Here is a 23,971-nt window from a genome sequence, read left to right on the forward strand (position 1 = left end):
TGGGCTGGATGAAGCACAAGCTGGAATCAAGATTGCCAGGAGAAATACCAATAGCCTCAGGTAGCAGATGACACCACTCTTATGGCAGAAAGTGAAGAAGAACTAAAGAGCCTCTTGGTGAAAGTGAAAGAGGAGAGTGAAAAAGCTGGCTTAAAGCTCAACATTCAGAAAACTAAGATCATGGCATCTGGTCTCATCACTTCATGGCAAATAGGTGGGAAAACAGTGTCAGAGTTTATTTTGGGGGGGCTCCAAAATCACTGCAGATGGTGACTGCAGCCATGAAATTAAAAGACACTTACTCCTTGGAATGAAAGTTTTGACCAACCTAGACAGCATATTAAAAAGCAGAAAAAAAAAAAAAAAAAGAGACATTACTTTGCCAACAAAGGTCCATCTAGTCAAGGCTATGGTTTTTCCAGCAGTTATGTATGGATGTGAGAGTTGGATTATAAAGAAAGCTGAGTGCCGAAGAATTGATGCTTTTCAACTGTGGCGTTGGAGAAGACTCTTGAGAGTCCCTTGGACTACAAGGAGATCCAACCAGTCCATTCTAAAGGAGATCAGTCCTGGGTGTTCGTTGGAAGGGCTGATGCTGAAGTTCCAATACTTTGGCCACCTGATGCGAAGAGCTGACTCATTGGAAAAGGCCATGATGCTGGGAAAGATTGAAGGCAGGCAGGGAGGGGGACAACAGAGGATGAGATGGTTGGATGGTATCACTGACCCAAGGGACAGTTTGGGTAAACTCTGGGAGTTGGTGATGGACAGGGAGGCCTGGTGTGCTGAGGTTCATGGGGTCACAAAGAGTTGGACACAACTAAGCAACTGAACTAAACTGAACTGAGCACCATTTTGTATAAGGGACTTGAACCATCCTCTGATGTTGGCAGGGGGAGGGAGGCCTGGAATCAATCTTCTGGATACCAAGGGATGACTGTGCTGCTTATGTCTTCATGGATTTAAAGACTAATGGAGGAGATGAAGTAAAAATAATTATAAATTTTTGTAATTTCAATGATGGAAATAATACCGTTTTAAGAGATTAACAAAATCACCTTTGGTAGAGGTAGTTAGAGTTCTATCTGGAAGAGGATGTAGAAAGCCTCAAGAGAATGCCACTCCTATCTTAACCAGGAGAAAAAACTAGATAATTTATGTACTAAGATTCAAGATGCTAGGAAGAATTGAAGGCAGGAGGAGAAGGGGACGACAGAGTCTGAGATGGTTGGATGGCATCACTGACTCAATGGAAATGAGTTTGAGCAAACTCTGGGAGATAGTGAAGGACAGGGAGGCCTGTGTGCTGCAGTCCGTAGAGTCACAAAGAGTCAGACATGAGTGAGCGACTGAACAACAACAACAATCTATATAATTACAATTTTTCATGAGCGCATCAGACAGGTAAGGTTGCAAAGAAAAGGCAACTGAATCACAAAGTGATAAGCCCTTAAGAGGTGGACCATACCAATTGTTCATCTTAGAGCATGAGAGAAAGAGGTGGCCACTGTACAAACAGGTAAGAAATCAACTAAGATTTTAACAAATTCTGAAAGGCTAATTATGGGCTAGTGTGTCTGTTTGGAAGAGCTAAGAGTCTCAAAAAAGAGACATCATACACTTAAGGGCCTACCCTACTGCTACAGCAAATGGGAAGGGCAAGGGACCAGAAAGTCCCTGTCAGTAGTTCAGGCATGCCGGAGACTACTGCTGAGGGATACATATGAAACCCTGCCCATTTACCCAAGACCCTTCTTTTGAAGGATGCAAAAGACTTAAGCTGCTGGGGGAACAGCAACAAATATCACCCCCAAGGCCCCAGCAAAATCCAGTATTTTGGGGAGAGGAATAAAAGCAAAACCCATCTGCTTCTGGGAGAAGAAATAGGAAATGCTCTGCCTTCAGGATCCAACCATTATTGCTGGAGAAGGGAGTATAAGCAAGTAACCTCTGACCTCAGAGGAGGAACAGAAAAACCTGGCCCCAGGATGCCACATGGATAACAAAAAAAAGAGGTCTACTACCACTGGGAGATGGGCATGAAATTTACACAACAGTAGAATTCACATCATTTTCAAGTGTATCCAGAACAGTCACCAAGATAAAGAATATTCTAGGCCATAAAACAAACCTCAACCAATACATAAAACACTGCAAATCATGTGGATTATGTTTTCTGACCATACCAAACTAGCAAAAACCAGTAACAAAAATCTGGGAAATACCCAAATAACCTCTGATGAAAGAAGTAAAGGGAGCAAATACCATGATCATAGAATGAAAGACTTAAGATATTAATATGGCCTATGGAGTATTCCCCAGATTGGCTTACAGAATCAATGTAATCCCATTCAAATTCCTAGTGCTTTTTTTCATTAGACATTTATAAGATAGGATTCTAAAATATGTGAAATTCCGAAGAATCTAAAATAGCCAAAACAATTTGGAAAAAGAATAAAGTTGGAGGACTCAAAATATCTGACTTCAAAACTTAGCCTTGAGGTACAGTAGTCAAGACTATATGACAATTTTTTAGAATAGACATGTCATAGAGTCCAAGCTTGCTCTGCTCACCACACGACAGACCAGTAAGTATAGATGAGATGTTGAGGCAAGGAATAAGACTTGGGAAAGCTCGCAAACTGAGAAGATGGCAGTGTCTTAAAATAGCTATCTTATCTGGGTCTAGGTGCCAGGTTCTATTACAGAACAGAGAGTGGGATGGTGAAGAAGTAAAAAGGCCATTTACTCTTGCAAATATTTCCTGGAATGGCCACCTCTGGGGAAGGGATGTGTTAATTTCTTCCTTCTTGCTTCCATCCATCCACAGGTAGACATGTTCCTGAACAAAGGCATTTTGGCTTAACATTTAGGCAGAAGAGCAGGGTTCCCTGAGGCAGGCCACTATGAACAGTATCCTTTTAGTGAAAAAAACAAAACAAAAACAAAAACAAAAAAAAAACAACAAAGCTTAAAGAAACAGATCCAACATGAAGTCAAAATTGGCTCTTCCCTGTAACAGACAATACAGATTAATGGAACATAATAGTAAATCAAGAAAGAGACCTACAGATCTACCTTGAACAAAGATGCAAGCATAATTAAATGGAGAAATGATAGTCTTTTTTGTGATATTTAAAAAATTTTTATTGACATACAGTTGATTTACTATGCTGTGTTGTACAATAAAGTGACCAGAAAGTTGGTATATATATCAACTTTAAAAAGTAGTCACAGCCTAGAAGTTGAGGGTTATGTTATATTTGGTGGGAATTTTTATATCTTCAGGCCCAGGAGACAGCATCTCAAATAACCTTGAGAGAACTGTTCTAAAGAGGTGAGGGGAGGAGTCAGTTTATATAGAAGCTTGCAACAAGGGGCAGATAGTCTGAACATCAAAAGATTATTGTTAATTAAGGAAAAACACATCTCAAGGAGTTTAGTGCTTTTCTATATATGGGGAGATGCAAGCGTCTGGACCTACTGAAATCCTTCCTTTCATATGCACCTCAGGTATCTGGGGCCAGCATCCTGCAATTTGATTTTTCAGCTGCCATCTATGGGGTCACAGAGAGTCGGACACGACTGAAGTGACTTAGCGGCAGCAGCAGTTCCTTGCTCACAGTAGGGAGTGGCGGCAGCTCGTGGCAGCTGCCAGAAAGCAGGCAATGTTCTTCCTGGGTTCAAAAATTCACATTTGGAGGGCCAATATCCTTGATGGCTGTGGTATTCTTGTTTATCCTTACTGCAGGAAACACTCCGTTTTGCAGTCCCTCTCCGTAGTCAGAAATTTGGTCAGTATTTGGGAGACATTTCATGACCATTTTTTGTCCCACAGCGCTGGGAGTCTCAGATCAGATCAGGTGAAAGTTCCTGTTGATATGTCACTCCAGATGTTAATTTCCAGATTAAGCCCATTGATAGGTAACAAAAGATTCTCTGGATCTTCTATCTTCTTACCTGTTAGGATCCAGGAGATATTTTGCTTGTTGCTTTTCCCCATACCTAGAATCACACTATTACAATTATTGATGTCATGCAGAACTATATCTCTGTTAGTTGTTTCAAGTTGCCTAGTCATCATTACATTTATTGGTGATGTGATTACACACTGTAAGAGACAATGATCTTATAAAATAGATATAAGTAATGTAGCTAGTAATGTTGACAAAGTGTAGCAGAGAGACAACGGTATACACAATTTGGAAACAACAATTAGTATAACTGCTGCTGCTGCTGCTAAGTCGCTTCAGTCGTGTCTGACTCTGTGCAACCCCATAGATGGCAGCCCACCAGGCTCCTCCGTCCCTGGGATTCTCCAGGCAAGAACACTGGAGTGGGTTGCCATTTCCTTCTCCAATGCATGAAAGTGAAAAGTGAAGTCACACAGTTATGTCTGACTCTTAGTGACCCTATGGACTGAAGCCCACCAGGCTCCTCCATCCATGAGATTTTCCAGGCAAGAGTACTGGAGTGGGGTGCCATCGCTTTCTCTGTTGGTATAACTAGTTGTAGTCTAGTTTCAGTAAGCCATCAAGTTCAAAGGAGAGCCAGCTGGAGAAACCAAATTTTGGCAAGATCAGGTAGAGAGAAAGATAAATGTTTTATTTTTGTTTAAAAAGGCATGCTTTATCAACTTGTTGCAGTCATAGTGTTGCAGGAAGGGGGACCCCTTTGAGGGCCCAAAACTAGGCTCTTGTCTAACCCTTGGAAATGAATTGTCTGAGGAGACACATGTGCTGACAAAGCTAGAGATTTTATTGGGAAAGGGCACCGGCATGGAGAGCAGGAGGGTAAGGGAACCCATAGAACTGCTCTGTCACATAATTTGCAGATGGGATTAGTTTCCGGGTTGTCTTTAGCCAGTCATTCTGACTCAGAGTCCTTCCTGGTGATGCACACCTTGTTCAGCCAAGATGGATACCACAGAGAAGGATTCTGAGAGGTGGTCGGACATGTGGTGTCTCCTTTTGACCTTTCCCGAACTCTTCAGTTGGTGGAGGTTGTTAGTTCTGGGTTCCATACCAGGACCTCCTGTCATAAAACAACTCATGCAAAGTTACTATGGTGCCTGGCCAGGGTGGGTGGTTTCAATCAGTGTACTTCCCCTAACAATAGCATAAGAGAAGAACTGTTAAATGGAGAACAGATTCATGTACTATGTTTTCCAAAGTCAAAGTTATATTTATCAGTTCATTCAGTCCCATGTAATTAATTCCTTTGATCCACATGAAGTAATCAGGTTTTCCATTAGAGTCTGTCATTTGTTACTTTAGGCATTACCTAAAGGCTATCAGAAACTTAGGTCTGTTTAAATAGGTTCTTTTTATGAATCTTCTTGAAAATCTTCATTTTGTAAAAGCAGTGTAAATTATAATAGTCTACAGAGGACAAAACTTAAAATAGCATGATTAAAGATTGGAGCACAATGTAATTGGGAAACTTAGCTATTTCTGCATATATAACATTTTAGGATGATCACTAGAATTGTGACTGATAATACTATATCAGGACATATCAGATGTTAGGCATTTCATATAAAGTTTGGGGATATCTATATTAATAACATTTATCCATACATTATAACCTAAAGTTTACCTCCAATCACTTAACAATATTTCTGAACTAAAGATACCAAATAAACTTAGTTTAACATTTTTCTCTGAGATGTCTCAGAGAGGTTTCTTTGAAGCATCCCAGAGTTTCTGGAGGCTGGCTATAAGAGCTTTAGTTAGATTTTAATATTTTGGAAATTTGTTAGGAATATAAAAAATATTTTTAAAAAAACAACAGGATCACTGAAACAATACTTTATTTAACCAAAATCACAAAACAGTGAAAAGAAAAACAAATATAGATCACTTAAGGGAACAGAAACTCACACGATTTGTTATCAGAAATAAACACTTCTAACAGCAGTTCTAACAAATTCCAGTCCTACACTAGCTCACTTAACAAAGTCCATTTAGTTAACTTTATTATTATTATTTTTTCCTCAGTATATATCTGCAAGTTTTTTTAAATTTTATTGTTTTATTGAAGAATAGTTGATTTACAATATTGTATTAGTTTCTGATTGATGGCATAGTGGTTCAGTTTTATATTTTTCTTTTTTAAATTTTACTTTAGTTAATCTTGACTATGTAAAAAACCTTTTCCTCAGGGTTCCTTTCCACAATTGCCTAGACTGTCTCTCATTTTCTATCCAGGTAAAATCAAGCAGCTCATTCTTTTTCCTCAATAAAATGTAATGCCGTTTCTCATACCTGCTTTAGTGAAAACACACATTCTACTTTTTACTGTATACTACAGAGTTACTGTATTATTCCTAATAGCTGTAATTACATGTTTAAGTTAGACTTCACAATTCTTAAAACCTAAATTTTTAGTAAAGCTAAAAAGTAAGCAATTATGTAGGTCAGTGAGCACACCCACCAGTGATAGTTTCTAAAAACATTTGTTTTCTTGTAGAGAACATCTCAGGATGACACCAAATATTTTCATTAATAATCCTAAGTACCTTAAAGTTTCTCAGTTTGGTAACTGATATCAGTATCTTTTAAACTATTTAATAAACATTCATCACATAACACAATTTTAGAACTTTAAGTCAGCAGATATCTGGAAAGATCGTTTTAAGTAGACATTTCTAAAATATAATTATTTTAAAGAGTTTATACCAAAGTTCTTATCTCATTTACATTTGAAATTTCATCGTTATTTTTTCTTCTAAGAAATCTAGTAAGGTCTTATTAAACTTACAATAATCTTAACAACATTTCTTATATTAAATAGATCAATAGACTTATATTAATGTCAGATATCAACTCAATATTGAATATTTCCCAGTTAACATGAACTTGAAAGCCATTTTGGCCAGTTTCTTTAAATTTATGAAATATAATAAATAAATTTATTAAAATTTAATAGAGCTTTTTATAAATCCAAGTCTAATACTTTGTAGAGGTAGGAATAGCTCATGTGTATAATGTGTACACAGACATAAACAGGCAAACTAGAGATCACATTGCTTCATTTAAAAGCTTAGCTAAGAATCAGGTATTACAATATAAACTTGCTAGTTTACAAACAGTTGGAATACATTAAAGTTGCTTGCTCTGATAACTAAGGCTTACTATTTGTAAGGTTTGACTGAGGGGGGATTCCCAGCGGTTTGAATTTTAAAACCACCAGTTTTTTCCCCTTGGATTTAGGTTTTGCCTGCTTGAGTTAATTCAAGTCCTTGTGGCCTGTATTTATATTTCTGATTTTTAGACATTTACAAGAGAAAGACAGTTGCTTTCAGTTCCTCAAAGAATTCTGTTACCTAAAGATATTAAAATCAGTGGCAAGGTTTTTAACTAAACTGAAATGTATTTTATGAATTTTAAAATGCATCTAGATTTTTACAGCTTAATTTATCATGTCTTCACAGGTTTGTATGAGGCATTCAGCAAACACCTTTGTAAGTTTATAAATTAAACCCAAAGCAAAACCACTATTTTTATTAGCCCTTGTATGTTAGTTTCCAGTTTTTATTTATTTTGTACTGTTCAGGTAACTCTATTGATTTCCTGAGTATGTTCAGTTAATATTTCTTTAGTGACAATCTATATGCCTTGTCTTATAATAATGGTAGGTAGTTAGAATAGGAAAAAGGAGTCCCAGATGGCAGAGGCTAAAAGACAAAGGGAAAAGCCCGCGAAAAGGGAACAAAGTAAAAATCTATGGACTGGGGTGAGACCCTCAGTGAAACAGACACGCCTCCTTCCTTAAGCAACCTGGCGGTCCCCCGCTCCTGGGAGGTCACCGTATTGATGCCGAACTTAGTGCAGACAGCCAATCTGCCTACCGCACTGCAGCCCAGAACTCCTGAGCTCAAACGATCACCAGGAATACATGCTGGGGAACTAGCGCCCCGTGAAACATGTCATCCCACAGTGTAGTTACTAAGCCCATTTAAATATACCCATTTATATACTTTTATCAAAATTCTGTTGACTTTTACACCTTTAACTTTGGTTTTATTAGGAGCCCATCAACAAGCTTTGGTCTCAAAGAGGAGTTTTAGTTTTGTTCCCTGTCCATTTTACTTTACATAAAAAGCTCTGGAATCCCCAGAGTGAGGTTGAGCCAAGAAGTTCAGGCCCTTTGGCCTAACTGTCTCAAATAGTTAAATAGTGTAAAATTTTCGAGCCCCTTAAATATATAACTTAAAATTGGAACTTGGGCTTTTAATGTTGGGGAACAGTAGGGTGTCCTTTTTGGCCCATTTAACCTTAGGTAGGGGGCACAAGTGGTCTCTGCTGGTTATCAAGGCTCCAGATCCTTGTAGAGTTCAGGTAGAGGAGGGGAATCTGCTCTGGGTCCCTTCATGGGTCAACAAACTGTTGACTTTAAAAAGTAGTCACAAAAAAAAAAAAAAAAAAAAGTAGTCACAACCTAGAAGTTGAGAATATGTTTTATCTGGTGGGAATTTTTAGGACTTCAAGCCCAGGAGACAGCATCTCATGTAACCTTGAGAGAACCGTTCTGAAGAGGTAGGGGGAAGAGTCAGGTTATATAGAAGCTTGCAACAAGGGGCAGGTAGTCTGAAGTTAAAAAGATTATTGTTAATTAAGGAAAAACAGATATCTCAAGTTAACAAATTGAGTGTTTTTCTATGTATGGGAAGATGCAAGAGTCTGGGTCTACTGAAATCCTTCCTTTCAGTTATCTGGGGCAAGCACCCTGCGGTTTGATTTTTCATGTCCTAGGGAACGGCAGCAGCTTGTGGTGGCAGCTCCGTGGGGCTGGGTAGCAGGCGTTGTCCTTACTGAGCTCAGAAATTCACACGTGGGGGCTAGATTCCATGATGTCCCTGACATCCTTGTTTATTGATATGACAGAAAATGCTCCATTTCTCACACATACACAGACACAGACTCACAGACACACACACAAACACTGTCTTTCAGATTCTTCCCTGTGCTATACAATAGGTCTTTGTTATTTATCTGTCTTATATGAAATGAAGTCTTTTCAACAAATGACTCTGGAACAATAAGACATACACAGGCAAAAAAAAAAAAAAGGCAACAAAAAGTTAACCTTATCTCATACCATGTACAGAAATTAAATCACAGACATTAATGTAAATCTAAACTTATGAAAGTAAATAAAAATCTTTGTGACTTTACGTAGGCAAAGACTTCTTCAATAAAACACAAAAAGCACTGAACATAAACGGAAAAAAATGATAAAACGACCTTCATTAAAATGAAAAACTACTCTTTGAAAGACATTGTTGAGGATATCAATAGATAACTCACATACTGGAGAAAATATCTGTAAGACAATTATCTGACCAAAGGACTTATATCCAGAATATATAAAGAACTCAACTCAATAATAAGATAAATGCTCCAACCAAAAAGTATGGGTGGTAAATAAGTATATGAAATGATGCTAAAAAAACATCAGTTATGGGACTTCCTAATGGTCCAGTGGCTAAGAATCCACCTTCCAATGCAGGGGATGCGGGGGATGTGGGCACTAAGATCCCACATGCTGTGGGGCAACTAAGCTCTTGTGTTGCAACTAGAAAAGCCTGAGCACCACAACAAGAAGCCCCCGTGCCTCACAACTAGAGAAAGCCCACACAGCACAACAAAGACCCAGGACAGCCAAAATTTCTTTAAAAATCATCAGTTATTAGGTAAATACAAATGAAAATTTCAATGAGATATCATTATGCTTATTATAATAGTCTGGAAACTATTCTGAGGACTTGGCATTTAAGCTAAAACCTGAAGGATGAAGATAATTTAGCTATGTGATTTGTTTGGGGGTGGGAAGAGCATTTTAAGAGAGGAACAGTATGAGAAGAGTCCTCCAGGTAAGAAAGACTGCAAATTTATGGAAGTGGAGAGACCTGGGTTGTTTGAACTCAAAGTGAGGTTAAAGAAATTGATTAAGTCCAGATCATTTAGGAGTTTACAGTTCATGTTTAAGGAGGACAGATTTCAATGCAGTGAGAAACAATGAAAAGTATAGATGCTAGTGATCTGATTTATATTTTACATTTACTTTAGCTGTGACATGGGGATTGGTTGAAGGTGTGAAGAGGCAAAGCAGAGAATCAATTAAGGAGGCTGTAGCAGTAAGACAGGTGAGGGGTTGATGCCATTTGAACTAGGGTTACACTGTGGAGGGACCTATAAAAATAAAAATGAAGTCTAATATACACCTTCTATTTCTGTAACTCAGCTTGCTCCTTGCATTATCATGTTGATCATGTAGTTTCAGGGAAATGGAAACTTACAATGTTAAGAACTGAAGCTTATCTTCCCCCTGCTTTGCAACTGCTCAGCCCCTGTAATCTTGCTTAGCCATGCTTGTCTGTGAAGGTCAGGCAGTTCCCTGACGCCTCCCCAGCCTGCATGTCTAAAGTATCCAATAGAAGATATAGAATGCAAACCTGGAATTGGGACAGCTAAGAGTCAGAAATGACTGAGTGACTTCACTTTCACTTTTCACTTTCATGCATTGGAGAAGGAAATGGCAACCACTCCAGTGTTCTTGCCTGGAGAATCCCAGGGACAGCAGAGCCTGGTGAGCTGCCGTCTATGGGGTCGCACCAAGTCGGACATGACTGAAGCGACTTAGCAACAGCAACAGCAACAAAAAGGAGCTGTATACCCAACAGTCTGGGCTCAGAACTTGGAATGTTAACTCCTTTGGGCCCACTGGCTTAATAAACTTGAGTTCTCCAACTCTCTGAGTGTTGCTTGGTTCCTCCACAGCCAGTTTCTGCAATACCACCAGTGCATATTAACAAAAATGGACTCAAAGTTGAATTTATTGGGTTTTCTAAAGAACAAAATGGAGGAATTGAGGATGTTTAAGTTTTTGTCTTGAGTTAGTAGGGAGATATTAGTGCTACTATATGTGATGGGGACAGAAAGGAGGGACAAGTTTAGAGGAATGAAATTTCTGTTTGAACACTTGAGATATGGAATGCCTAAGAGAAGTCCAAATGGAAATGCTTAATGCATATTTTAATGAGTAATGAAATCTGTAGCTCAAAAGTTGTCCGAGCTGAAAATTGGAGGTGTTATCACCAATATAGATAACATTTAAAGTTATAGCAATGAACGAGATCCCTTTGAGAATTTTTAAAGGAAATTAAGAAGGCCTTCAGGGAGGGGGAAAGAACAGCCAGTATGGAGGTAGAAACCCGGGGAGAGTGGTGGAAGTCAAGGGAAGAGCAGAATGTTGAAAGGAAGGAGATATCATCTGTGTGGAATGCTGTCAAGGGACCTATTGATAGTAAGAGGACAGCAATTTCTAATGGAAGCATGGAGGTATAGCTGGTTTTGATAGTTTCGGGGGAGTGATGATGGCACAAGCCAGCATGTACTGTGAAGATCAAATATGGCGATGATAGAGCTTTCAGCAAAACTGCTTTTACAGAAATGGGTTGGTAGCTGTGGTGTTGTGGAGACAGTCATGTTTGTGTCTATGAGAATAGTCCAGTAATCAGACTGGTGATTCAAGAGAGGATACAGCCAGTGGAGCAATCAGTGTTATGGTGAATGAAGCAATTGAAAGAAAGCCTCATGCTTTATACTTACTCGCTTATCAGCCATTTCTCGCAGTAATTTTGTAAAGAATGATTAGGTCTACCAAAGTAAGTTTCCAGATAACACTGGCTCCAGAAACCAGGAATTATCTAGTTTCTTTCCTTACATGCTTAACTACATAGCTTCCCTCAGGCATTTAGAGACCATCAAAGGCTTTCCCTAATCTTTCCTAGGAGTGTGAACGTAGCTGTCCCTAGAATGTGATACTCCTATAGATGTGAGGCCTGTTATTGCTTTGGGGCTTTGCTGAGTTGCACTGTAGCTATTAGATCAGGTGATGCGTATGGGAAACCTGCCTGTGCTGATATCATCTCAGTTCACATCTTTAGGGGTGTGGATTTTCCTATTCAGGATGTATTTAGGGCACTGGCAGAAAAACACCTGTTTGACTGTAAGGGCTGGACTAGTGCTACAGTGACAGTTCTCTGTGTGGGTATGGGATTTGACTTTGTCAGAGATAGAAATAAAAGTCCATTACAGCAAATACCACCCCTGTCTTGGTTTGGGTTTTCTCCAAAGCATAGCCTGAAATCAGCGCTAAGATGTGGGTAGTTGGGAGGTGATCTCAGGAAGAACAAATAAGTGAGAAGATGGAGAAAGGGAGATAAGGGAGGCCAGGCAAAATGAGATGTAATGAATGAGCAGGTTTCCTCTTGCTGGAGACTTCTGAGATGCTTTGTGGGACATGTCTTAGATTGTCCTAGCACAGAAGGGCCTGGGGCATTTATCATCCCAACTTCCTGGGCCAGGTTCCAGTTAATAGATCCCCCCTTAAGTGCCACACCTTAGCATATATGCACACACATACACAACCACACACACACAAACAAGCAAGAAGGGCTTAGGGAGAGATGCTGTCTGCGTGCCAGGATGTCTGCCACTGGCATAGGTGGATTCAGGTGGGCCAAAGAATATGAGATGGGGCATCAACTGCTGCTGCTGCTGCTGCTGCTAAGTCGCTTCAGTTGTGTCCGACTCTGTGCGACCCCATAGACGGCAGGCTCCTCTGTCCCTGAGATTCTCCAGGCAAGAACACTGGAGTGGGTTGCCATTTCCTTCTCCAAGGCATGAAAGTGAAAAGTGAAAGTGAAGTCGCTCAGTCATGTCCGACTCTTAGCAACCCCATGGACTGCAGCCTACCAGGCTCCTCCATCCATGGTGTCTTTCCAGGCAAGAGTACTGGAGTGGGGTGCCATTGCCTTCTCCGGGGCATGAACAGCCCTTGTTGCTGCTGCTGCTGCTAAGTCACTTCAGTCATGTCCGACTCCGTGTGACCCCATAGACGGCAGCCCACCAGGCTCTGCTGTCCCTAGGATTCTCCAGGCAAGAACACTGGAGTGGGTTGCCATTTCCTTCTCCAACCCTCCACATTCACGTATTGCAAACTTACTCCCCCAAAGACATGCAAGAAGAGTCTTGTTTTTATTTGGCCCAATTCTGTGCACTCCTGAACTGAAATTGTTTCTTTGTCCTATCCATATAACTGTTCCTTTATCAGCCAGCAGTGTTGTAATTGATCAAGGGATTACTGGACAGTAAGTATCCCTGAAGAGGGTTGATAAGATGGCAAACAATTACTCTTTAGTTCTTTTTCCTCCTTTAAATGATCATATGTCTCCCCAAAGGGACTTTGAAAAATGTGAACACCACCACTGAAATCAAAGCAAAGCAATCTAGGGCTTGTGAAAAAGAAAACTGATGCCCATTTCCCTGCTGAGCCTGGGTTCTCAACGATGCACCCACAATCAGTTGCTGAACTTCTGCTCTACATAACTCGCCTGGAATTGAAGGCAACTTTTCTGCATGTGGGCCTATGGAGAGAGGCTCTATGACAATTATAGTCTCAAAATAAAATAAGAATCACCATACTCATTGGCTTGCCAAGGCACCGTTCCTACTTCACTTATTTATTTCATGTGAAGGATTCAAGAAAGGCAAGAATACCCATCAGATGGAGAGAAGAAGCCTGGCTGCCCAGACAAATCCCCACAGGGAGATGTAACCCTGAGGATGTAACCCTCTCTTGCCCAGTCCAGCCTTTCAGTTTTACAGTTTCAATGTCTGACTTCTGTCCAGTCAGAGGGTGGACAGCTCCCTGGGCACAGCAGATTATAATGGAGAAGGCTGCTTGGTAAGCAAGAAACCAGAGCAAAAGAACAAAGTTCAGGATTTGTACAATCAGCGGCCCATGTTCTTACAAGTATGATGGGGATGTAGCTGGTTTAGGCAGAATTCATGCACCCAAACCACATCTTACTTGCTTTATAATTAAATGGGCTTTAGCAACTTTGCCTCAGAATTTTTTTTTTTTTTTTGGCCTTTAGGATGAATCAGTCTGAGGAACTGGTTTTCCTTCCCTCTCCCCCTTTCTCTTTTCCCAATATATTAAAACATTCAATCTCAGTATCTTAACGTCTTTTAGGTCTTTCTCTTTGAAATCACCAAGAATGCATATCTCAGGTCTGATAGTTTCTGTCTTAATATCATGCATTATCACTCAGAGGTCTGTCTCGTTTTTCATTCCCTTAAGGCTACCTTTGTAGAGCACCCTGAATACAGTTTTCTTAGAGACCCTCTAAAGGGTCTTGTTTTTCTTTTAGCTCTTGCTAAGGGGAGGATGAAATTCAACAAGGCACACATGAAATTTCATTTGGAAGATGCCTGCTGGAGCAGCAGTGGAGACATGGACATTGAGAACAGACATGGGCAAGGCTGGGGTGGTGGGGGAAAAGAAGACGGTGGGATGTGTGAAGAGAGCACCATGGAAACATACATCACCAAGTGTAAAATAGATAGCCAATGGGAATTGCTGTATGACTCAGGGAACTCAAACTGGGGCTCAGTAACAACCTAGAGGGTGGGATGAAGAGGAAGGTGGGAGGGATATTCAAGTGGGAGGGAACATGGGTTACGTATGGCAGATTCATGTTGATGTTTGGTAGAAACCAATACAATACTGTAAAGCAATTATCCTTCAATTAAAAGTAAATATATATTTTTTTAAATGATAAAAAGAACAAAAAATTTAATATAGGAAAAGCGGTATGCTAAGAGCTAATTTGCAATTATTTTATTACACAAGACTGTATACAGAAGTGCAATTGTCAACCACTTAGTTTCTTAGTCAAAATTGCCAGTGAGAGTCCTCTGTTTTTATGTAGTGGGTTGGAGTGTTTTCATTACTCTCTTCCATCACATTCCTTCAAAATGAATTGGATTTTTTTTTCCACAAAAATTCTGAAACAGCTGAAAAGCTGCTCTGGTTTGCACACTTAGAACTTATATTCTATCCACCTTATATTCATTGTCTCGATTTTCTGCTGAAATCCTCCCTATATCTCTTGGGCCTCTACATTGTTACATGTTTCTGACAGTTTCTAGGATCTCTCTAGTTCAGACCTAATGGAAAACAAAGGCTTTTTGCCACTTTCCCTCAAGGGAAAATGAGCAGAAATATATTTACTCTCTCCATTATATTTTCCACCTTTACAGGTGAGGATAGGGATTGATGTTATACAAAGGAAAACAAAGAAACAATCACATGCTTTTTATAGATTAAGGTAATTAAAAAATTAAACTATTAATTAGAGAGATCTACAAAAGGATCCTGATTTCTAGAACTGATGTCACTTGAAAGATAAATTTGGGGGATAAGCATATAAAAAAGTGAATGCAACCACTTTAAAACATTTTACAACTTGATTACATTTAGGTCTAATTTTATTCTGAGTATCAATTACAAGAAAAGTGTTTTAAGCCACAGAATTTTTCATAAATAGGTAAGCTCCATAAAAGTTCAATAGCTGCATTATAGATGTATTACAAAGCAAATACAGTGAGGAGCTGGATTCACAACTGAAGGAAATTATACACATTACAGTGACTAGAATTACCATTATAAAGGCCGGAGGACAATTGGAATTACTTCTTCTTTGATGGTATTTCTAAAATGCATTATTCATAGTGATGGTAGTAACTATCCACAGGTTTTCAAAAACTATAGAGGGAGAGATACTTTCTTTCATTTATTTTATTCTTTTTTTTTTTTTTTAAACACAGAGCTTATATCTGGGCAAAAATTACTACCAAAATTGTACAAATATAGAACCAGATATTTGATTATTTTATATTTATTTGTATACACTAAAGAGAAATCTAAATTACTTGGTATGATATAGATAAAGAGTAAAATTTTTCTCTATAAATAGCCATAAATATTAGGACAAATTAAAAGAAGAAAAAAATATTAAACTTAATGAAAGGAGATGAGATATAGAAAAAGCTAGAAGGAAACAACTGGGAGATATTTAGTGTACTTAGGGAGAATTTGGGGGGCAAGAGGAGAAGGGGATGCCAGAGGATGAGATGGTTGGAGGGCATCACCAACTCGATGGACATGAGTTTGAGTGAACTCCAGGAGTTGGTGATGGACAAGGAGGCCTGGCGTGCTGAGATTCATGGGGTCGCAAAGAGTTGGACACGACTGAGCGACTGAACTGAACTGAAAACAATATAAGTATCTATGGATTTCTTTTTAGGAAGCTTACAAAGGACTACCCAGAAAAAGATGCATTTTTTTTCTGCTCCCCAAGTCTCCTCTAAAATATAGCCAAGATATTTTCAATTTTGCTATAATATCTAATGTATTGATGATGTGCAATATACATGAAAGAACTACTCAGTTTTACAAAAAGGCTGCTTCTGTTCAAGTTGACTTTATTTTCTGCTGGGATTTTACAATCACTGGTTCATTTTTATATTTTCCATTCATATTTGAAATTTGTGTTTTATGTATATGTGTGATATTTAAACATTTTATGATTAAAGTGCCATATATTATGTAAGTATATAATACACTTAAAATTTGCAACAGTTTCATATCACTATATTGTTTCATTGTTTTAGTACATTATAAGACTAACTGTAACTAATAAACAGTTTTGAAGTTTCCAAAAAGAAAAGCTGCCTGATGGACTTCCTCATGGTTCAGTTCAGTCGCTCAGTCATGTCCGACTGTGATCCCATGAACTACAGCACACCAAGGCCTCCCTGTCCATCACCAACTCCCAGAGTTCACTCAAACTCATGTCCATTGGGTCGGTGATGCCATCTAGCCATCTCATACTCTGCCATCCCCTTCTGCCTCCTTCAATCTTTCCCAGCCTTAGGGTCTTTTCAAATGAGTCAGCCCTTCATATCAGGTGGCCAAAGCATTGGAGTTTCAGCTTCAACATCAGTCCTTCCAATGAGTACCCAGCAGTGATCTCCTTTAGGATGGACTGGTTGGATCTCCTTGCAGTCCAAGGGACTCTCAAGAGTCTTCTCTAACACCACAGTTCAAAAGCAGCAATTCTTCGGCGCTCAGCTTTCTTTATAGTCCAGCTTTCACATCCATACATGACTACTGGAAAAACCATAGCCTTGACTAGATGGACCTTTGTTGGCAAAGTAGTGTCTCTGCTTTTTAATATGCTGTCTAGGTTGGTCAAAACTTTTCTTCCAGGGAGTAAGCTAATTTCACGGCTGCAGTCACCATCTGCAGTGATTTTGGAAACCCCAATAATAAAGTCAGCCACTGTTTCTGCTGTTTCCCATCTATTTCCCATGAAGTGATGGGACCGGATGCCATGATCTTCATTTTCTGAATGTTGAGCTTAAAGCCAACTTTTTCACTCTCCTCTTTCATTTTCAACAAGAGGCTCTTTAGCTCCTCTTCACTTTCTGCCATAAGGGTGGTGTCATCTGCATCTCTGAGGTTATTGATATTTCTCCTGGCAGTCTTGATTCCCGCTTGTGCTTCTTCCAGCCCAGCATTTCTCACGATATACTCTGCATACAAGTTACCTAAGCAAGGTGACAATATACATCCTTGACGTACTCCTTTTTCCTATTTGTAACCAGTCTGTTTTTCCATGTTCAGTTCTTACTGTTGCTTCCTGACCCGCATACAGGTTTCTCAAGAGACAGGTCAGGTGGGTGGTCTGATATTTCCATCTCTTTCAGAATTTTCCAGTTTATTATGATCCACACAGTCAAAGCCTTTGGCATAGTCAATAAGGCAGAAATAGATGTTTTTCTGGAACTCTCTTGATTTTTCATGATCCAGCAGATGTTGGCAATTTGATCTCTGGTTCCTCTGCCTTTTCTAAAGCCAGCTTGAACATCTGGAAGTTCACAGTTCGCATATTACTGAAGCCTGGCTTGGAGAATTTTGAGCACTGCTTTACTAGTGTTTGAGATGAGTGCAATTGTGCGGTAGTTTGAGCATTCTTTGGCATTGCCTTCCTTTGGGATTGGAATGAAAACTGACCTTTTCCAGTCCTGTGGCCACTGCTGAGTTTTCCAAATTTGCTGGCATATTGCGTGCAGCACTTTCACAGCATCATCTTTTAGGGTTTGAAATAGCTCAACTGGAATTCCATCACTTCACTTCCACTAGCTTTGTTCATAGTGATGCTTCCTAAGACCCACCTGACTTCACATTCCAAGATGTCTGGCTCTAGGTGAGTGATCATACCATCGTGATTATCCGGGTCGTGAAGATCTTTTTTGTACAGTTCTTCCATGTGTTCTTGCCACCTCTTCTCAATATCTTCTGCTTCTCTTAGGTCCATACCATTTCTGTCCTTTATTGTGCCCATCTTTGCATGAAATGTTCCCTTGGTATCTCTTATTTTCTTGAAGAGATCTCTAGTCTTTCCCATTCTATTGTCTTCCCTCATGGTATATTGGATAAGAATCTGCCTGCCAGTGCAGGAGACACAGATTGGATCTCTGGTTTGGGAAGATTCCACCTGCCACAGGGCACCTGAGCCCCTGTGCCACGACTACTGAGCCCGCAGTAACTGAAGCCTGTGCTCTGCAACAAGAGAAGCCCACGCACCGCAATGAAGAGTAGCTCTCTTATGCCACAACTAGAGGAAGTCTGAGCACAGCAAAGAAGAGCCAGTGCAACCTAAATTAATTAATTGATGATAATTAAAAAGTGCTACCTGCTTGTCAACCCTAACAGGACAGGTGTACAGAGAGGCTGTGCAGGAGTGCATCATGCAGCCTTAGGAGCTGGTGGCCTCTGCCTTGTGCAGTGGAGAATCAGGAGAATTGGCTGTCCATCCAAGCAAAATGGACAATGATGCAATAGTGCTTTGATGTTAAATTTATTCATTCACTTAGCACTTCCTTTGTGTCCTGGCACTGTGCTTGGTGCCGGAGATGTGAAGGCAAATAACATAGGTTCCATGCCCTGTAGGGACTCTTATGTAGATGGGAAGAACAGCAAATTAGAGCATATTATGCCAAGTGTTAAAATAGAGGTAAGAATCAGGTGACTTGGGAGTACTGTGTGTTGGGAGAGAGAAGGGGAAAAGGATGAGCAGGGAGCAGGGGTTTTTCAGGAAGACAAGGTGGCAAATGCAATGAGTTCAGGAACTATTGTCTCTTAAGCTTGGGGCCTGGGCACGTCTGAGAAAGGAAAGAAATGAGACCATGAAGGAAGGGTGTAGGTGGTGAGGACCCATGTGCATTTGTTTCCTGGGGTTGCTATGACAAATTATTACAAATTTGATGGCTTAAAACAGTAGAAATTTATTCTCTCACATGTAGAAGGGAATCCTCTTACACCATTGGTGGGAATTTAAATTTGCAGAGCCACTATGGAGAACAGTATGGAGGTTCCTTAAAAAAACTAAAAATAGAGCTACCATATGACCCTGCACTCCCACCCCTGGGCATACGTCTGGAGAAAAACATAATCTGAAAGGATACATGCACCACAATGTTCATTGCAGCACTGTTTACAATAGCCAAGACATGAAAACAACCTAAATGTCCATTGACAGAGGAATGGATGAGGAAGATGTGGTTCATATACACAATGGAATATTATTCAGACATTAAAAAGAATGAAATAATGTCATATGCAGCAACATGGCTGGACCTAGAGATTGTCATCTGAGTGAATTTAGTCAGAGGAGAAATATTGTATGAAATCCCTTATATGTGAAATGATACAAATGAACTTACAAAATAGCAAGAGACTCACAGACTTAAATAATGAATTTATGGTTGCCAGTGGGGAAGGGATAGTTAGGGAGTTTAGGATGGAAAAGCACACCCTGCTGTATTAAAAATGGATAAGCAACAAGAGCCTATTGCATAGCACATGGAACCCTGCTCAATGTTATGTGGCAGCTTGGATGGGAGAGGAGTTTTGGGGAGAATGGATACATGTATATGTATGGCTGAGTCCCTTTGCTGTTCACCTGAAAGTATCCCAACATTGCTAACTGGATATACCCAATGCAAAATAAAAAGTTTTTTAAAAAGAAAGAAATTTATTTCTTCACATGTCTGGAGGCTAGAAATGTACCAGTCAAGGTGTTGGCTGGGCTATGATCCCTCTGGAGGTTCTAGGGAGAATCCTTTCTTTGCCTCTAATACCTTCTAGTGGCCTCCAGCATTCCTTGGCTTGTGGCTATGTCCTCCAATGCCTGGTCACATTGCCTTCTCTTCTTTCATTTGTCCAATCCTCTGCCTCATTCTTCTGGGGATGTGATTACACTTAGGACCCACCTAGATAAACCAGAAGCTGAAGCTCCAACACTTTGACCACTTGATGCGAAGAACTGACTCATTGAGAAAGACCCTGATGCTGGGAAAGATTGAAGGCAGGAGGAGAAGGGATGACAGAGGATGAGAGGGTTGGATGGCATCACCAACTCGATGGACATGAGTCTGAGCAAGCTCCAGGAATTGGTGATGGACAGGGAAGCCTGGTGTGCTGCAGTCCATGGGGCTTCTAAGAGTCGGACCCAACTGAGCCACTGAACTGAACTGAGATAAACCAGAATAATCTCAAGATTCTTTCTTTTTAAAAATGGAATCATATAATATGTGACCTTTTTTGTCTGTATTTATTTTTGAATAGTAAACATATTCAAAAGTTTCATAATTGAAAAGTCAATGAAAGATATACAGAGATATGTTTTCTGCCCATGGCAGGATGTGAACTAGCTCAACCGAAATTCCATCACCTCCCCTAGCTTTGTTTGTAGTGATGCTTCCTAAGGCCCACTTGACTTCACATTTCAGGATGTCTGGCTGTAGGTGAGTGATCACACCTTCATAATTATCTGGGTCTTGAAGATCTTTTTTGTACAGTTCTTCTGTGTATTCTTGCCACCTCTTCTTAATATCTTCTGCTTCTGTTAGGTCCATACCATTTCTGTCCTTTATAGAGCCCATCTTTGCATGACATGTTCCCTTGATATCTCTAATTTTCTTGAAGAGATCTCTAGTCTTTCCCATTCTCTTGTTTTTCTCTATTTCTTTGCATTGATCACTGAGGAAGGCTTTCTTATCTCTCCTTGCTATTCTTTGGAACTCTGCATTCAAATGGGTATATCTTTCCTTTTCTCTTTTGCCAGGATATTGCATGTACAAAAAAGCAAGTATATTACTATATATACATAGTCTATCTATGTTTACATCTATCTGTCTATATATACACATATATATGCTTAGTCATTCAGTTGTGTCAGACTCTTATGACCCCATAGACTGTAGCCTGCCAGGCTCCTTTGTCCGTGGGATTGTTCAGGCAAGAATACTGGAGTGGGTTGCCATTTCCTTCTCCAGTAAACATATATGGGCTTCCCTTATGGCTCAGTGGTAAAGAATCTGCCTGCCAATGAAGGAAGCTTAAGAGATTCAGGTTTGATTCCTGGGTTGGGAAGATCCCCTGGAGAAAGAAATGGCAACCCACTCCAGTATTCTTAGTATTCTTGCCTGGGAAATCCCATGGACAGCAGGAATCAGGTAGGTTACAGTCCATGGGGTTGCAAAAGAGTCAGACTCAACTAAACAAACAAACAATATATATATGTTTCCCAGGTGGATCTAGTGGTAGAGAACCAGCCTGGCAATGCAGGAGAAGTAACAGACAAGAGTTTGATCCCTGGTTTGGAAAGATTCCTTAGAGGAGGGCATGGCAACCCACTCCAGTATTCTTGCCTGGAGAACCCCATGGACAGAGAAGCCTGGTGTGCTGTGGTCCATAGGGTCACAAACAGTTACACACGACTGAAGTGACAGCATACATGCATGCATATGTATACACATATATCTATTTATGTATTCATCATCTATTTATCTTCTCCAGCACTCTTTGAATGGCTTTCTCAGGTAATGCTAATGGTAAAGAACCCACTATCCAGTGCAGGAGATGTAAGAACCATGAGTTCAATCCCTGGGTTGGAAAGATCTTCTGGAGGAGGGCATGGCAAACCACACCAGTATTCTTGCCTGGTGAATCCCATAAATAGAGGAACCTGGAGGATTATAGTACATAGGGTCGCAAAGAGTCAGAAAGGCTAAAGCAACTTAGTACACACACACACACACACACACACACACACACACACACACACACACACACTGTTGGACCTGATTTTTTTTTCTCCTAACAGTATATCTTGGAAATGGTTTAATATCAAAATATTAAGAATGCCCTCATTCTTCTTTTAATAGTCATTTTTTTTTCTTTTTTGTATAGTTCTTCTGTGTATTCTTGCCACATCTTATTATCTTTTTTTGGTTTGTTTTTTTTTTTAATATAAATTTGTTTATTTCAATTATCTTTTATTTCTGTAGGTCCATACTGTTTCTCAGAAAAGGCAATGGCACCCCACTCCAATACTCTTGCCTGGAAAATCCCATGGATGGAGGAGCCTGGTAGGCAGCAGTCCATGAGGTCGCTAAGAGTCAGACACGACTGAACAACTTCACTTTCACTTTTCACTTTCATGCATTGGAGAAGGAAATGGCAACCCACTCCAGTGCTCTTGCCTGGAGAATTCCAGGGACGGGGGAGCCTGGTGGGCTGCCATCTCTGGGGTTGCACAGAGTCGGACACGACTGAAGCGACTTAGCAGCAGCAGCATACTCTTTCTGTCCTTTATTGTGCCCATCTTTGTACGAAATGTTCCCTTGATATCTCCAATTTTCTTGAAGAGATCTCTAATCTTTCCCAACCTATTGTTTTCCTCTATTTCTTTGCATTGATAGCTTAGGAAAGCTTTCTGATCTCTCCTTGATATTCTTTGGAACTCTGCATTCAGATAGATAATCTTTCCTTTTCTCCTTTGTCTTTCACTTGTCTTCTTTTCTCAGGTATTTGTAAGGCCTACTCAGACAACCATTTTGCCTTTTTACATTTCTTCTTCTTGGGGATGATTTTATGACTGCTTTCTGTACGATGTTTTCTTTTTTTTCAGTTCAGTTCAGTTGGTCAGTTGTGTCCAACTGTTTGTGACCCCATGGACTGCAACACGCCAAGCCTCCCTGTCCATGACAACTCCCAGTGTTTACTTGAACTTATGTCCATTGAGTAGGTGATGCCATCCAGCCATCTCATCCTCTGTCATCCCCTTCTCCTCCTGCCCTCAATCTTTCCCAGCATCAGGGTCTTTTCAAATGAGTCAGCTCTTCACATTAGTTGGCCAAAGTATTGGACTTTCAGCTTCAGCATCAGTCCTTCCAATGAATACTCAGGACTGATCTCTTTAGGATGGACTGGTTGGATCTCCTTGCAGTCCAAGGGACTCTCAAGAGTCTTCTCCAACACCACAGTTCAAAAGCATCAATTCTTCAGTGCTCTGCTTTCTTTATAGTCCAACTCTCACATCCATACATGACTACTGGAAAAACCATAGCCTTGACAGACCTTTGTTGACAAAGTAATGTCTCTGCCCTTCACGAGCTATTAAAGCTTCTCTTTGAGAATTTTGAGCATTACTTTTCTAGCGTGTGATATGACTGCAATTGCACGGTAGTTTGAGCATTCTTTGGCATTGCCTTTTTTTTGGGATTGGAATGAAAACAGACCTTTTCCAGTCCTGAACACTGCTGAGTTTTCCAAATTTGCTGACATATTGAGTGCAGCACTTTCACAGCATTATCTTTTAGGATTTGAAATAGCTCAGCTCAAACTCCATCACCTCTACTAGCTTTGTTCATAATCATGTCTCTGAGGTTCTCTTAACTTCTCATTCCAGAATGCCTGGCTCTAGGTGAGTGATCACACCGTCATGGCTATTTCCGTCTTGAAGATATTTTTTGTATAATTCTTCTGTGTATTCTTGCCACCTCTTCTTGGTATCTTCTGCTTCTGTTAGGTCCATAATGTTTCTGTCCTTTACTGTGCACATCTTTGCATGAAATGTTCCCTTAGTATCTCAAATTTTCTTGAAGAGATCTCTAGCCATTCCCATTCTATTGTTTTCCTGTATTTCTTTGCATTGATCTGAGGAAGGCTTTCTTATCTCTACTTGCTATTCTTTGGAACTCTG

This window comes from Ovis aries, chromosome 1 (genome assembly GCF_016772045.2).
Source record: "Ovis aries strain OAR_USU_Benz2616 breed Rambouillet chromosome 1, ARS-UI_Ramb_v3.0, whole genome shotgun sequence".
NCBI lineage: Eukaryota > Metazoa > Chordata > Mammalia > Artiodactyla > Bovidae > Ovis > Ovis aries.